The sequence below is a fragment of the Cajanus cajan genome, chromosome 9 (genome assembly GCF_000230855.2).
Source record: "Cajanus cajan strain Asha chromosome 9, NIPB_CcT2T_4, whole genome shotgun sequence".
Classification (NCBI taxonomy): domain Eukaryota; kingdom Viridiplantae; phylum Streptophyta; class Magnoliopsida; order Fabales; family Fabaceae; genus Cajanus; species Cajanus cajan.
Genome location: NC_138525.1, coordinates 23,006,059 through 23,021,984, shown reverse-complemented (window position 1 = coordinate 23,021,984; position 15,926 = coordinate 23,006,059). Strand labels below are relative to the sequence as shown.

General features: G+C 34.0%; 1 non-coding gene across 1 annotated transcript; it reads left to right on the top strand.

The window, feature by feature from the left end:
- The first annotated feature begins 14,421 nt into the window (after positions 1 to 14,421).
- LOC145952224 (small nucleolar RNA R71) lies at positions 14,422 to 14,527 on the top strand. The gene has a single exon (XR_014429903.1). It is a non-coding gene; the product is annotated as a small nucleolar RNA R71 (small nucleolar RNA).
- Positions 14,528 to 15,926: the final 1,399 nt, after the last annotated feature.

Genomic DNA, 15,926 nt, shown 5'->3' with positions numbered 1-15,926 from the left:
CTTCAATAATATGTACATATGATAATTTATCTTTTTCTGATAAAAAAAAAATGGTTCCTAACTAATTCGTAGCATTTGACAAGTAATCAAATGTTACTAGTATTATATTTTATGGTAAATTAAAAAACTTAAAATGTTTCACTTGTTTCATAATGAGTGTCGTACTAAATTATTTTATACATGTAAATTAAAAAAAAAAGATAATAAATAAAATAAAAGAGAATAATAATTTTATAAAATTAATTCTATTATTAATTTTTTTAATAGACAATACAGCACAACAACATTAATATTATCTTCGATCTTTTTTAGAAGAAACAAGTGATAATATATTTTATATTATAATTTTTTCTTTTACAAAAAATGACTCGAGTTAGTATTATATATTAAGAATATAAATAAAAAAGAGATAATTTATATTACATAAAAAGATAAAATAATCATTTATTGTTTTTTTCTTATACAACACTTATGGGATAGAAGAAATTTATATCATGTAAATATGACAAGGACTATTGACACATGATATTCCAAATTACCTAATAATTTTTCCTTATATATAGTGACCTCGTATTGGTGAAAATTTTGAGTAATATACATGTAGTTTTAGGTTTTATACAATTGTGTTGTCATTAAAAAAATAGGTAAATCTCATTTTAAGTTTGTCATACTTTGAAAGAATTTGGCTGAATTAAAAATTAATGGTTCGAACATAATTTTAGTTATGCAATATATTGTTTTTCGTTTAGATCCTTTTAAAGAATTCTGTTTATGAAGCGTGTAATATCTATTTCTGTTTATCAGTCATTCATATTACTCTTCTTATAATTAATGGATTACAATTAATGAATTGACAAAGTATAGTTAAGTATTTTGTATTCTGAGATGATTTATTTAGCATAAAATCTCGGATTTAATCTCTATTATATGCAAAAATCTTTTGATAAAAAAATCTTTTGAATCAACATCAGTTATAGTATTGCAAATAGAAATATTTATCTCTGATCCAATTGGATGTGAAGTACTCGTAGCAGGCTAAAAGAAAATATGACAAAAACCTTACATGTGACTAATGAAGTTCAATCTAGTATTGCCTTGTGTCTATCTACTAATTAATAAAGTTTCGTTAGCCATGTAAGTATTTTAGTAATGAAAATTGACCCCTCAAAAAAAAAGTAATGAAAATTGAAAGTTAAACAAAAAATGAAATATTTGAATATTACAAAGTTCATAAAAAATTTGTTATAGCGGAATTAAAGAAAAAAAAAAGCTAGTATATTTACTCGAATTCAAAAGATATCTAAAAGAATAAAAATAAAATAATAAAAAAGGGGGAGAATAAGGAAATCTTGTTTACTGCGAAACTACAAAATGGAGTCGTTACATGAACTCTTAAGTAATAATATCTTGACCACGTTTTTTATTCACCAAGTCCAAAAGGGTCGAATCAAAGCGTACGGTTTTGATGCCTAAACCGACTATGAAAATATATAATTCTTTAATGTATGATTCTCACGATCAAAAACCTCCATATATGAATAATGCTATTATATAGTTATATTCTCATCATGCATTATAATATCCTTACTATTTCACGAAGATGCCAAGCTAGAGGAGTAAGTTTTCATTCTCACTTTAAGTTGAAACTCTCATGATTCTTAAATCTAAATTAATCAAACTATGCCCTAATTCAATGTAAGAATTTATTCCCCATGTATATCATTTGGTGGGTTGTTTTGTATAAATATATTTTTAAAAAAAATATATTTTATGTTATCGTTGTGCATCAGAAATTCACACATATTTCTATAATATTATGATATTATTAACTTTGAATTTCAACTCATTTTTTTATCATCACCTAAAGTTCTCATGGATATTAATTGAGACTTTGTGTGTGTTTATGTTCATTTCTTCTTATTTTAATTATGTAAAACTTTGTTGCATCATGTCATTCAACATCCCAATATATATATATGTACATCAATATATTACACATGAATGTATCATATATTAAACAAACATTAATGCAAATTACATTCTTTGTACATCTCTGTATATGTACTTTATGCGTGGATGTGAAGGATTCTCACGCATGAGCATTAGGTGGTAACATTCAATAGATTAAAATCAATTAATATATCAAGGGACACGATTAGATATCCTCTTGTTTAAAATGAAAGACATTCCATTCAGTGACCACAGACCCAATATTGATCTCATGTCAGCTCTTTTTTGGTGATCAGTCCTTTTGAACTTCAAAAGAGCCAAAGAGAGACCTCAATTTTGTTAATAATATTATCTTTCACGTTCTTGTAGGTTCAATTGATTATTGGACCACATATACAACCAATGGTTAAATGTATTTCACATTGCTTAGCTTTTGATATGCAGACAAAAAGGAGAAAAAATGAAATGAAACAAAAGTAAAATATGTTTTTGTTGGTGTAATCATGTGAATGAGAGTCTCATATAAGATATAGAGTTAAAAATGTTAAATAACATACAAATGAAAAAGAACAATAAACCTTATGTATTACCGTATTGAGTTAAGACGTGGTATTTAATTTACATGTGTGATTTGATAATTTAGCAATGGAGTTCTCCCTAGTTTATCCCACTCATGTGTTTCTATAATATTTGATATCAAAACTAATTAATGATTTGATCAAATGACTCACGCTTAGGCTCATAAACTTGAAACATTAAGGTTTTGGTTTAAGATGTGGTTGATAGGAGTATACTATGTGCTTGAAGGAAAAATTGTTGATATACAAGTGTAAATGAAAGTCTCACATTAAATGAAATTAGATACATTAAATAACATATAAATAAGAAAGACTCATAAATCTAATATAATTTTATATTAAAATGTAACATCAAGTCACTTGTGTTGTTTTCTAATAACCGATTGATGAAGTTCTCTCCTATATTTAACTTCCCTCTTCCCTCATATTCCCAACAATTTCTACCAAACTAAACTCAGAAATAAAATAAAAATCCTACCGTGTTCACTTTTAATGTTTCTACCAAAAGCTTTCTTATATTTAGTAGGTATGATTCAACTTGACTCTCAAGTGAGACTTTAATGATATATGCACACTTTGCCAATTTATAAATGAGAAAATAGACACTTAAAAGCCCTTTTGAGCACTCTTCCATGTGCAAGGTGATATATATCAACAAACAATCCATGCCAAATCAGCTTAGTATTGATTTTTAAACATTGTTTTCTATCTCTCTATTTTGTGATTGTGAAATCATTATGCAGTTAGTTTAGTTCTCAAGAGGGAATGATGAGATCGCTTGAGTCATCAATAGCAAAAAAATTATCCGTAGAAGAACCAGAATCGATCCAACGCTTTTATTTTCTCTCAGAAATCATTATTTGAACTTCTAACTAGTGTTCCCCGTGCAATGTACGGAGACAACATTTTCTTTTGTGAGTGTAAAAGGATATTTTATTTTTTATTAGTTATAAATATAATTATGTAGATTATAACATTCTCTTGTTCACAAATAAAACTTTGAAAAATTAAAAGACAGAGAAAATAAAAATTATTAATAAGTTTGATAAAAATAAATATTATGACTAACAGTAAGAATTAATTTGGTATATAATAGTAATCTTTTACTAAGTAGTAGCTGCCAAAGTAATATAAAAGGAACGAAAATGCTAATTGAGGTACGTATTAACTGAAAATGCGACTGCATTTTAGAGAATTGTACATGTTATGCGGAAAATAGGTTTAATATGCAAAAACACATTTTTCTCTAAAATTTTAACATTTAAAGGTCAAATTATTTTCTAATATATTAATTCTCTTTTCTCGATATATATTTACCGTTAATTGTCTCAAACATAGTGAAGCTGAAACTTATATAATTATACTGTAATAATAATATTTAGCTAAATATAATAATAAGATAATTATAAATGTATACTTTTTGATAAAATAATATTGTTATACTACTACACAATCCAAGGAGGTAGAGATCACGGATGACTAATTAACTAGTCCAAATTATGATATTTCATTTTATTAATTCAAATGGACAAATACTCATAAAATCATTTTATATGTTGATTTGAATTAATGAAATGAAATATTAAATGATTGTCAAATTTTTTAAAAATTTGCATACTTGATTTATGCATTAAAAACTTTAAATTCAATAATTAAATTATTGAAATTTTATGTAAAATAGGAGTTATTAAACAAAATAAATCTAGATAAACTTATTCTTTGAATATACATCTCTCTCTCTCTCTCTCTCTCTCTCTCTATATATATATATATATATATGTATGTATGTATATATATAAAGAGAGAGAAAGAAAGAGAGTAGAATTGAAATAAAGAATTTGAATACTATAATCCTTCTAATTAAAAAAAAAGGAAATAAACCCCTAAAAGATATTAAAAACAAATTGATAAGAATCTATAAATGTAATTAATATTCTAAAGATTACAAATCCATGAAATATCTCTTGGAATTTTCACTCACTAGTTTATTTGAAACTTGAATTACTTTCCCAACAAGAAGTGCATCACCCCATAAATGAAGAGGAACATTTTAATGAAAGAGGATGCTACAATTTATTTCAACCAAGTAATGATTTTTTTTATTCAACAATATCATTCTATTGTGGTGTGTGAGTGCATGACATTTCATGAAGATTCCCCTACAAGGTTAGAAAAGTCTAAGACTTGGAAAACATATATTTGCTAGCATTATCATGCAAAAATTCAATTGAAACACCAAACTAATTATGGATTTCATTCAAAAGAAACCTTTAAAGATGTTTTCATTTAAAATATTTAAGTACATAAGGAAACTCATCAATAAATATGACATAAAAACAACCTAAGTTTGAACAAACTCAATTAATAGCCTAAAATATTATAGTACACTAAAGCAAAAGGTGATGTAACATGTTTATTGAGATGAAGATTTGTAAGTATAATGATTAGATGGGGATTGTAAGTATTGACAAAAACCTAAAGTTGAACAAACATAACTAGGACCCCAAATATTAGATTACACTAAAGCAAAAGTTAGCGTAACATGTTTATTGACATTGAGACTATAAGTATGATGAATATGTTTGCCTAGCTAACAAGAATCACATTGAGTAGACATAATTGTAGAGAAACTAGGGATCAAAAGATGTAATTTTTTTGGGCTAAGATGATCAAGACATTGATGAGCAAGATGCGGGGAAGTATGAGAGACCCTAGGAACTGACATTGAGAGTTGATATAATCCTCCATGCTATGTCTTACTACAATCATTTTTTTGGCAAATCGATCTTGAACAAGAACAATGTTATTAACAAGCAAAATAGAGTAATCAACGGTGTAAATTTGCTAATTGAAAACAAATTAAATGGACAAGGGACAAATAAGACAAAATTTAGAGAAAGTAATTGAGAGCATAATGTGTTTATCTAATGTCATGAACTAGGATCTAGAGCCGTCTATAAGAGAGTAACAGAAGACAAAAAGTCTAAAAAGGACAAACGAGATAAAAAAAAATGGTTATCAATCATGTAATTAGAGACATTAATGTCAAGAATCTAGTTCCAAGAGAATAATCCTAAGAAACAAAGGCTATGTGATTATAGATTGAGTCGCAACCATGACATGTATAAGAGGCGAGTAGGCTGCTCAAAGTTAAAGAAGATCATTATACTCAATAATGAAAATAATAACATATGTATAAGAGTATAATTGGCAACTTGTGCATCTTTCACAAGCTTTGATTTCTCTTTAAGCTTGGTGCAACACTGGACTTTAACATGGCCATACATGTTGTAGTAATTACAATGAGGAAGGCGTTGACCATTGCAACCCTCATTGTATCCACCATGATTAGGAAATTGGGAGACAATAGGTAAGGAATCACCAAGTGAGATAGAGGAGGGCTCAAAGCATGTGGAGTAGAGCGACATAACAATTATTCACTTACCAAGTCATAGGTAGGAATAATTGAACTTGACAAAAATTGACTATAGACAACATTAAGGTCAAGTGAGAGACCAACAAGAGTAAGCACCATAAAGAATTGGCTATAATTTGTACATCACTAGTAATGGCCCGAGAGAAGCATAATCAACAATTAAATGATTGAGATTACCAATATAGGTCTATATAGCCATGTTCTCTAATTTTGTATTCATCAAAATAATTATGACAGTATAGAGGTGATGGACATTGTTGGAATAAACTTTCTTGACCTTCTTATAAACCTTTTAATAGGTAAGATAAGCTTGGTCTTGTGACTAAAGTAGAGAGTAATGGAGAATTGTAGGATGTTGCATAAAGAGTCATTAATTTGTTGCCAAAAAGCTCAATTTGTGGTAAGAAATTGGGAATGTCCTTGGCTTAGTTGTTTTAGTGTTCAACATGACTTTCGCCATGGAACCACAACTGGATAGTGGCAGCTCGAGTATTGTAATTAGTTATCATAGTCAACTTTTCATATGGGATCAATGTTACATTGATAAAAGTCGCTACAAATTTTGATTTTGAAGAGGAACCGTGAGAAGCCATGAAAAAATGAGACAAACAAGGTTGCACATGGTCACTAGATGTGTGGTGGAGGATATACCAGAAGGTAACTGACTCGACCGAGTATAGCCAATGTGGATGACTCAGCCGAGTACATCTAAGGCGGTCGACCCAGTCGACTCGGTAATATCAGGATCGGCCGACTTGGTTGATGAAGATTTTCGCAAACCTATCACTTGGCAAGTGAACCAAGTTTCGAAGTAGTATTTAAAGATCGTCCTCAGGGATTTGAGTGATTAGTAATTCTTACTATAATGATTTATAAGAAAATGATGTTCAAATTTCAGATGAGTGAAAATAGATTAAAACAACACAATAAAACAAATGTAATAAGGACAATGATTAAGAAACAAGGATTGGTTCGGAAGCACTTGCTAACTCATATATCTTCTTAAAATAAATGCTATTCTAATTCCATTATTTCCACGTTCATTAAGTAATCCAACAAGATTCCTCAAGGTTGAATCCTAAAGTCATTAAGCTCAAAACATGATTCCTCTATGTTTTGAGTTCAACACTTCGCATTAAGAACAAGAACTTGAACAATGTGACTAACCAAATCAAGTCTATCCCTAGAACAAGAATTGATTAGGTGCAAGATTCAGTTCGGGTTTTCAAAAACGTTTTCCAACTGGATTCAAAAACCAAAAATTCATACAACGGGTGATCAAGCCGATATAAGCATTAAGTAAAGAATCATACACAAATAATGAGATTAAAATGCATATATTTAAGAAGGAGAAGAGTTAGTAGTTACATCCAACCAATCCTCAATGAAATTAGCCACTCATGGCCATTACAAATTCTGCAGCCAATTCCATAAGAGAGTACAAAGTTGCAGATGAAAAACAGAGGTTTTTGGGAGCTCCTGTACGTGACTCCCTAGCTGCAGCCCCCAATCAGTTCCTTTCCAGCTGTAGTCTCCAATCAATGTATATACAGCTGTTTTTGCATTATTGGTTCAATTAGTGGTTTTTCCACTAATGATTTTCCCCTTTTTCCTTGTTTGTTTCTCCTTAATTTAAGGCTCCTTGTCTCTCTTTTTAATTGAGTGCTCATGTGCTTCTTGTTTCTTTCCTTAATTTTGTACCCCACTGTTTCTCTCTTTTCCTTTGTTTATATCAGCTTTAAAATAGGGGCAGAAAAGTGATTTTTATCTCCACAGCTACAGCTGTAGATTCACAGCTATAGCTCCAACTTTCTGGACCCTTTTCAGACTTCCACAGCTCGAGCTCCAGATTCACAGCTCGAGCTTCAGCTTTCCAGATTTCCACAGCTCGAGCCCCAGATTCACAGCTCGAGCTTCAGCTTTCCAGATTTCCACAGCTCGAGCCCCAGATTCACAGCTCGAGCTCCAGATTCACAGCTCGAGCTCCAGATCTACAGCTATAGCTTCAAGTCTCTGGAACTTCACAATTTTTCCCCAAATTTTCACAGCCCGAGCTCCAGATCCACAGCTATAGCTGTGGATTTCTGCCTAGCCAAAAATTCTGCAAAAATATGAGGAAATTCCTTAAAATTGCTACTACTCCTCTACTCTTATAATATAACTTAATTATTTAAATAAAAAGAGTGAAATAACATACATATTATCTCTAATTACCCAAAAAGAGTGCCAAAAGTTGAGTGCAAAACAAGCCTAAAAATGCACTCAACAACTACCCCAACTTAATCTCTTGTTGGTCCCCAACAAGATACCAATCAAAAACCAAAAAGGTTACTTCCTACCATAAGATTTCTTCTATATCAACAATAGGTAAACACTCAATCAATTCACCATCAAAAACCAATTTCTACTCACTGAGGTGCCCACAACAACAACCATGCCCAAACACAAAAATTGCAAGGCAAATCATAGCATGAACATTACAAACCAATATCTGAACATACTCTCTCAACAATGGCTCTCCAGGGTGAGTGTTTCTCTCAAGTCCATTCATCATTTCTATGAACATAAGCATTGATATCATCTCTTCAGTACTACTCTTTGAGAGAAATTAAGGATCACAAGGACTTTTTTGGAAAGTTGAGGGTTGACTGAGGCTTGGTTAACAAAGGAATGTGGTTTTTCAGATTAACAGGGTTTAAACTCAAGAGAGTAAAATGAACATGAACCAAACACTCCACTTTGCTCACTCTAAATATTCAACTCCAACCAAATCTCTCAGCCCAAAATCTTCCTCTAATTACACACCCTCTTTCCTTAAAGTTCTTTGCCTAGATTTCAAGAGGTCTCTCTCTCTTTTAAGACTTTTTGTACAGGTGCTTGCTTATTTGGCTCTTGATTTGTTTTGATTTTTTTTTTTTTTTTTTTTTTTTTGAATACAGGATAATGGTAAGATGAAACTAACAAGCACACTTGACTATAAGTAGAAAAACATGAAAGAGAGATGACTCTTCCCTTCAAATTGCATTGGCTTACTTTCTCCATTTTCTCTCAACTTGACAACTCTAACCAACTACCCCAACTTAATTCCCAATTCATTTTCATTTCACTCTCAAAAGTTTTGGAGGGTGATGAGTTGGCATTTGGGAAAGGTTTAAGGTGATTTGAAGGTTAAAGCTCAAACAGGTTTTGAAGAATAGATTCAATTCTGGCTGGCTGTTTGGTTCTAGGCTTAAAAAGATTTCAGTTATTTATAATGGAATGCCTTGATCCTGTCCAAAACTTTCTCACAAGAACAATCATTCAAGATTCAACCAATGCAAACACATATGCTATGATGATGGCTCTCAAAAGTGGAAATATATATGACATATGCATTGTTTAGTCACTCTCACTCACCAGCTTGGCTAAATGTTCATTTATTGATCTTTCATGCCATGCTAATCAAATAACTCACAATTTCATGATCAAACAAAGTTGGATGAGTGCAACCTCAAAACAAGTCTCAAAACAAACCATTTTAAGGTGAATCAAAAGATGTGTTTTCACTATTTGTTGATCTAAAAGCCACCTCATTTCCTACCTTTCAAGAATGATTTTCAATTTTTCCCAAAACATTTTTTTTTTCCACAAAAAGTATATAAACTACCACATAGTTCAAACAATTAACAAAACAGAACCTAAAATAACTAGAATTTAAAATGACTGGAATTTAAAATGGCATAAAATTAAAGTGGAACTTCTCTTCCTCAAAACGAGGGTGACAATGACCCTCCATCATCTTTTTCTTTATCATTGCCTGCTCATGCTCCTGCTCCCCACCATGAAGTTGTTCACCTTGATCTCCACCCCCTCCAGAAAATATAGGACTGTCCCCAGGCCAGTTCAGATGGTGATGGTGGGGATGGTGCATCGGGGATTTTATGAGTGGCTTTAGAACTTCCGTTTGAATTGCCACCTTTTGAACAAACTATCTAAAAATTTGACAACCAATTCTGGCAACCAAGTTAATCCACAGATTGATCATACAAATAAATCACAATTCTTCATGGGGCATAAGGAATGATCAATCAACATTCTAACATGTGAAGCACTAAAGTTATTACAAAGCCACCAATGAACAAGCAAATATTTCCTACTAGATCCCATGATTAACCAACCACAATGATTTTACACTTGAATTAAAGAACACAAATTCACTCAAGCATTTAACCAAACACGTGGTGTACATGAGAAAGAAAAACAACTGCATGTGAATTCTTACCATGCAAGGTTTACATTTCTTCACAAAATGAAACATTTCAGTGATCACCTTTTTTCCAAGCTTTCATTGTGTTCAAATCAAGTACTTTTCTCATTCAGGAAATTCTTCAAATACAAAATAGGCAGAAAATGAGAAGGATCATGCATGTGCAATATTGAAGAATCAAACACCCAAACTCATGCAATTCCACATTGGTGTACTTCCAAATCAATCAAAAAGTTCATAAATGATGAAAGATTATGAGAAAGGTTCAAAGAGATTAAGATCTCACAACCATCTTCATGCAACAAGGAAATAGAAGAGAAAGATGAGAGCTTTTTCTTGTAATCCATGTACCAAGAGAGGGTTTTGATGTAAGAAAAATGTGACCTCAAAATTGTTCCTCTCCTTTTTGTTTAAACTTACTCCACGCCCCACCGCTCAAGCTCCAGCACCACCGCTGCAGCGGTGGATGAGTTTAAAACCAAAAATGGTTCCAGAGGGTTGGCGTTAAGGCTGCAAATTTGGCGCTTGAGCTGGAGATTTAATATGCAAACTGATCTTAGGCAGAAACTTAGCGCCATAGCTGTGGAGGAGACGCTACAGCTGTGGAATTTTTGAGCTCAAGGGAGATCTCCAGAGACTTGGCGCTAAGGCCATGGAAACTGGCGCTGGAGCTGTGAAATTTTAGACACAAAATTATCAAACAGAGAGTTGGCGCCTTAGCTGTGGGTTCTGGCGCTTGAGCTGTGCAGTTTCAAAATCAAAGGGGAGCTCCAGAGACTTGGCGCTATGGCTGTGAAGCCTGGCGCTGGAGCGCTGAGTATTATGGCACTTACAGAGAGATGGCGCTATGGCCATGGAGCTGGCGCTACAGCGCTGGGATTTTGAACAACCAAAGTAAACTCCAGAAAGTTGGCGCTAAGGCCATGAATCCAGCGCTGGAGCGGTGAGAATTTGAAGTTCTAAAGAAATGGGCAGAGAGTTGACGCTATGGCTACAACTCTTGGCGCTACAGCGGTGAGATTTAGCATGTAAAACTGGACCAAACAGAAACATGACGCCTTAGCTGTGACCTTGGGCGCTTCAGCTGTGAGGGTTCGTGAGTTCAAGAAGGAACTCCAGAGACTTAGCGCTATGGCTGTGAAGCCAGCGCTGGAGCGGTGGAACTTAAGTATGTCATTTGTGCCAAGACAGCGAGTTGGCGCTATGGCTGTGAGCCTGGCGCTCTAGCTGTGGAATTTGGCGCTTCTATATGACAGAATTTGGTCATGTGGTCTTCATGAAAGTTGTAGCTGTGGATGTTAGCTTTGCATTCGTTTTGGAATCACCCAAAAAGGAGGTCTATAACTCCAGATATGACTGTTTTAGTGAACATGGGTCAGGCTGCCAGCGTGAGTTAAAACTGTTGCGGTTTTTAGAACATTTAACATGGTAGAAGAAGGAATTTGAAAATGGCTTCTTCATAAAAGTTATAGTATTTTATCTTATCTTTCTATTGACATAAATTTTGTATCATTTGGATAACCACAGACAGAGTTATGCCCCAAAAACCAAGGATTGCCAGTCAGCCCAATCTCAAAGCATCACAAAATTCCATACTAGATATTAAGTTTAACATGTACTTAGCCAAAACCCATTATAACACCACAATAAACATTGAACCAAACCTCTCTATGCACAAAGATCTTTCACTCCATACTTCAAATCATTAAACTACTTACAAACCCCACATAAACAAAGATATGTAAAACATATAAACACACAACATATTAAACACACACACATAAACAAAATGACATCCAAAATCTTAACTGACAACACAAACAAAACTTACTAAACCAGAAATGTTAAACATATTCCACAACATGTAAATCATCAAGCACAATTATCCTAAAATTAAGTAACTTAATGAAATTAAAACAAAAACATGCTAATTTAATGTCTTTAGCTTGACAATCCTGTTTGTTCATGGCTCCTTCAAATGTGTGCTGGTAGTGGATCTCTCCACCTCACCACCCAAATAATGCTTGAGCCTCTTACCATTAACTAGCCAATTCCTTCCAGAGGCAGGATCTTCAAGTTCAATGGCTCCATAGGATTTGACAGATTTAATTGAGAAAAGACCTGACCACTTAGATTTGATCTTCTCAGGGAAGAGTTTCAACCTGGAATTGAACAATAATACCTGCTGGCCAGGTTGGAAGTTCCTATTCAGAATCTTCTTGTCATGATATATCTTGGCTTTGTGCTTGTAGGACTTAAAAGACTCATAAGCTTTCAATCTCCTTTCTTCCCATTCATGCAATTGAAGCTTTCTTTTCTCCCCTGCTGCCTTCAAATCATAATTTAAGGCCTTCAAAGCCCAAAATGCTTTATGTTCCAATCCCACTGGAAGATGACAAGCTTTACCAATGACCTTTTCCAATTCTTCATTAGAGATAGGCAAAGCCTTCTCTAGTGGCAATGAGCTCTTGAAATCATTTTGAGTTTCCAAGTACACATCATCTAATACATCAATTCTAAAGCAATCTTTGTTGCCTTTTGGAAACTTCGTTGTTTCAAATACATTGAAACTCACTTCCTCATCTTGGACTCTCACCTTCAGCTTTCCATCATCCATGTCTATGATAACTCTAGCTGTCTTCATGAAGGGTCTGCCCAGAATTAGTGGGACTTCCGAATCTTCTTCCATGTCCATGATCACAAAATCAACTGGAAACATGAACTTGTCAACCTTTACTATCATATCTTCCACTATGCCATATGGAAGCTTAATAGATCTGTCTGCCAACTGTAAGGTCATTCTTGTAGGTCTCACTTCTACTTCTCCTATCTTCTTCAGCATGGATAAAGGCATCAAATTAATACTGGCTCCAAGGTCTAAAAGTGCCTTACCCACTGATAGATTACCAATTGATACAGGGAGAGTGAAACTGCCTGGGTCTCTGGACTTTTGAGGTAGAGACTTTTGTATAATAGCACTGCAACCTGCCTCAAGCTCCACAGTCTCCTCTTCAAGAATTCTTCTCTTCTTGGTTAACAATTCCTTCATGAACCGAGCATAAGTGGGCATTTGTTCCATGGCTTCAGTGAAAGGAATATTAATCTGCAGCTTCTTGATGATGTCCAGAAACCTTGCGAATTGTCTTTCCTTTTCTTTCTTAGATGGAGCATGAGGGTAAGGTAAGTCTTTAATAGGAACAGTAGAATTGACTTCTTTACCCTTCTTTTTATTTTTCTCCTTCTCAATCTCAATTTTCTCTCTTATTTTCTCACTATTTACACTCTCATTTTTATTGCTTTCTCCCTCATTCTTCTCAATCTCTTCCTCAACCCCCCTCAATTCAACATTTTCTTTCTTTTCATTTTTCTCACTTACCCCAACATCACTACCTACCACCTTTCCACTTCTTGTTGTTATGGCTTGGCAATACTCCTTGGGGTTGGTCTTGGTGTTGGCTGAAAATGGGCCTTTAGACATGTCAGCTAATTGTTTAGCTAGCTGACCCACCTGCACCTCCAAGTTCTTGATAGATGCCTCTGTGTTCTTCTGATTGTTCATAGACACCTGCATGAACTGGTTCAGAGTATCCTCCAACTTGCTGGTTCTTTCATGCATAGAAGGATAAGCAGGCTGATGTTGCTGTTGTTGTTGTGGTGGTGGCCTATTGGATGGTCCAGCTTCATTCCTCCATCCATAACCTTGGTTGTTGTTGTTGTTTCTCCAACCTTGATTCCCCTGCATATAATTGTTAGTGTTATAATTACGGGAATTAAAATTACCTCCTTGTTGTTGGTTCCCCACATAGTTGACCTCTTCTTCATTTGGAATTTCTGAACAGTGACCATTGGGATGATCTCCTCCACAAAAATCACATTTTAAGGAAGGATTTTGTTGGGTTGAAGAAGAAGCAATAGCATGAAGCTGTTGCGGAATCTTGGCCATTTGCTTAGTCAATGCTTCGATCTGTTGAGACAGCAGTTTGCTCTGAGCAAGAATTGCATCATTAGTGTTAAGATCGAGAACTCCTCTTTTATGAGATTGATGTCTCCCATGCTCTGCTTGGTGATCAGAAGATGCCAGAGATTCTATGATTTGAGTGGCTTCCTCTGGACTCACAGTCATCATAGTGCCACCAGCTGCTGCATCCAATAACATCTTCACCTCAGGTTTGATTCCATTGACAAAGAAATTAAGTTGAGCTATATCTTCAAACCCATGGTTAGGACATTTTCTGAGCAATGACTTAAATCTCTCCCAGGCTTCACATAATGATTCATCTGCACCTTGCCTGAAAGTAGTGATTTCTGACTTGGCCTTAATATACTTGGATGAAGGATAGAATCGGTTCACAAACTTATTTTCCACATCACCCCAGCTTGTCAAACTTTGATTTGGGTGAGATTGTAACCAAACTTTAGCTTTTCCTGTCAAAGAAAATGGAAACAACCTCAAATATACAGCTTCCTCATCAGCCTTAGGAATTCCCATAGTTCCACATAACTCATAGAAATTTGATAAGTGTGAGTATGGGTCTTCATGATCAAGGCCAGCAAATTGTTGTGAGCTAACCAAGGTAAGGAAGGCAGGTTTCATCTCCATGGCTCTAGAAGTGTTTGGAGCTGCAATGCTAGAGAAATGTCTAGGACCCTGTTGTTGTGCATAATCACCTAGGGTCCTTCTGGGAGGCCTAGTTGGTCCATTTCCACCATTATTATTTCCTGTTCCGTCTTCAGCCATTGGTTGATTTGATGAAGTAGAAGAACTTGGAAAATCCTGCTGTTGTTCTAGGATTCTCTCTAACTGTCTCAGCCTTCTTGTTCTGCTATTATTCCTCCTTGCTGTTCTTTCAATTTCAGGGTCAAAATGCAATTCTTCAGCTGGAGTTTTTCCTCTCATACAATTTTTAAGAAATCTGCACAGGAAGGTGAATCCACAAAACACAACAAGACAGATATCTCTATATTGTAGCTATTCACAAAATGGATTATCTACACAATTACAAAATCACAAGATTAAGAATTACTAAATAGCACCAAATCCCCGGCAACGGCGCCAGAAACTTGATGAAGATTTTCGCAAACCTATCACTTGGCAAGTGAACCAAGTTTCGAAGTAGTATTTAAAGATCGTCCTCAGGGATTTGAGTGATTAGTAATTCTTACTATAATGATTTATAAGAAAATGATGTTCAAATTTCAGATGAGTGAAAATAGATTAAAACAACACAATAAAACAAATGTAATAAGGACAATGATTAAGAAACAAGGATTGGTTCGGAAGCACTTGCTAACTCATATATCTTCTTAAAATAAATGCTATTCTAATTCCATTATTTCCACGTTCATTAAGTAATCCAACAAGATTCCTCAAGGTTGAATCCTAAAGTCATTAAGCTCAAAACATGATTCCTCTATGTTTTGAGTTCAACACTTCGCATTAAGAACAAGAACTTGAACAATGTGACTAACCAAATCAAGTCTATCCCTAGAACAAGAATTGATTAGGTGCAAGATTCAGTTCGGGTTTTCAAAAACGTTTTCCAACTGGATTCAAAAACCAAAAATTCATACAACGGGTGATCAAGCCGATATAAGCATTAAGTAAAGAATCATACACAAATAATGAGATTAAAATGCATATATTTAAGAAGGAGAAGAGTTAGTAGTTACATCCAACCAATCCTCAATGAAATTAGCCACTCATGGCCATTACAAA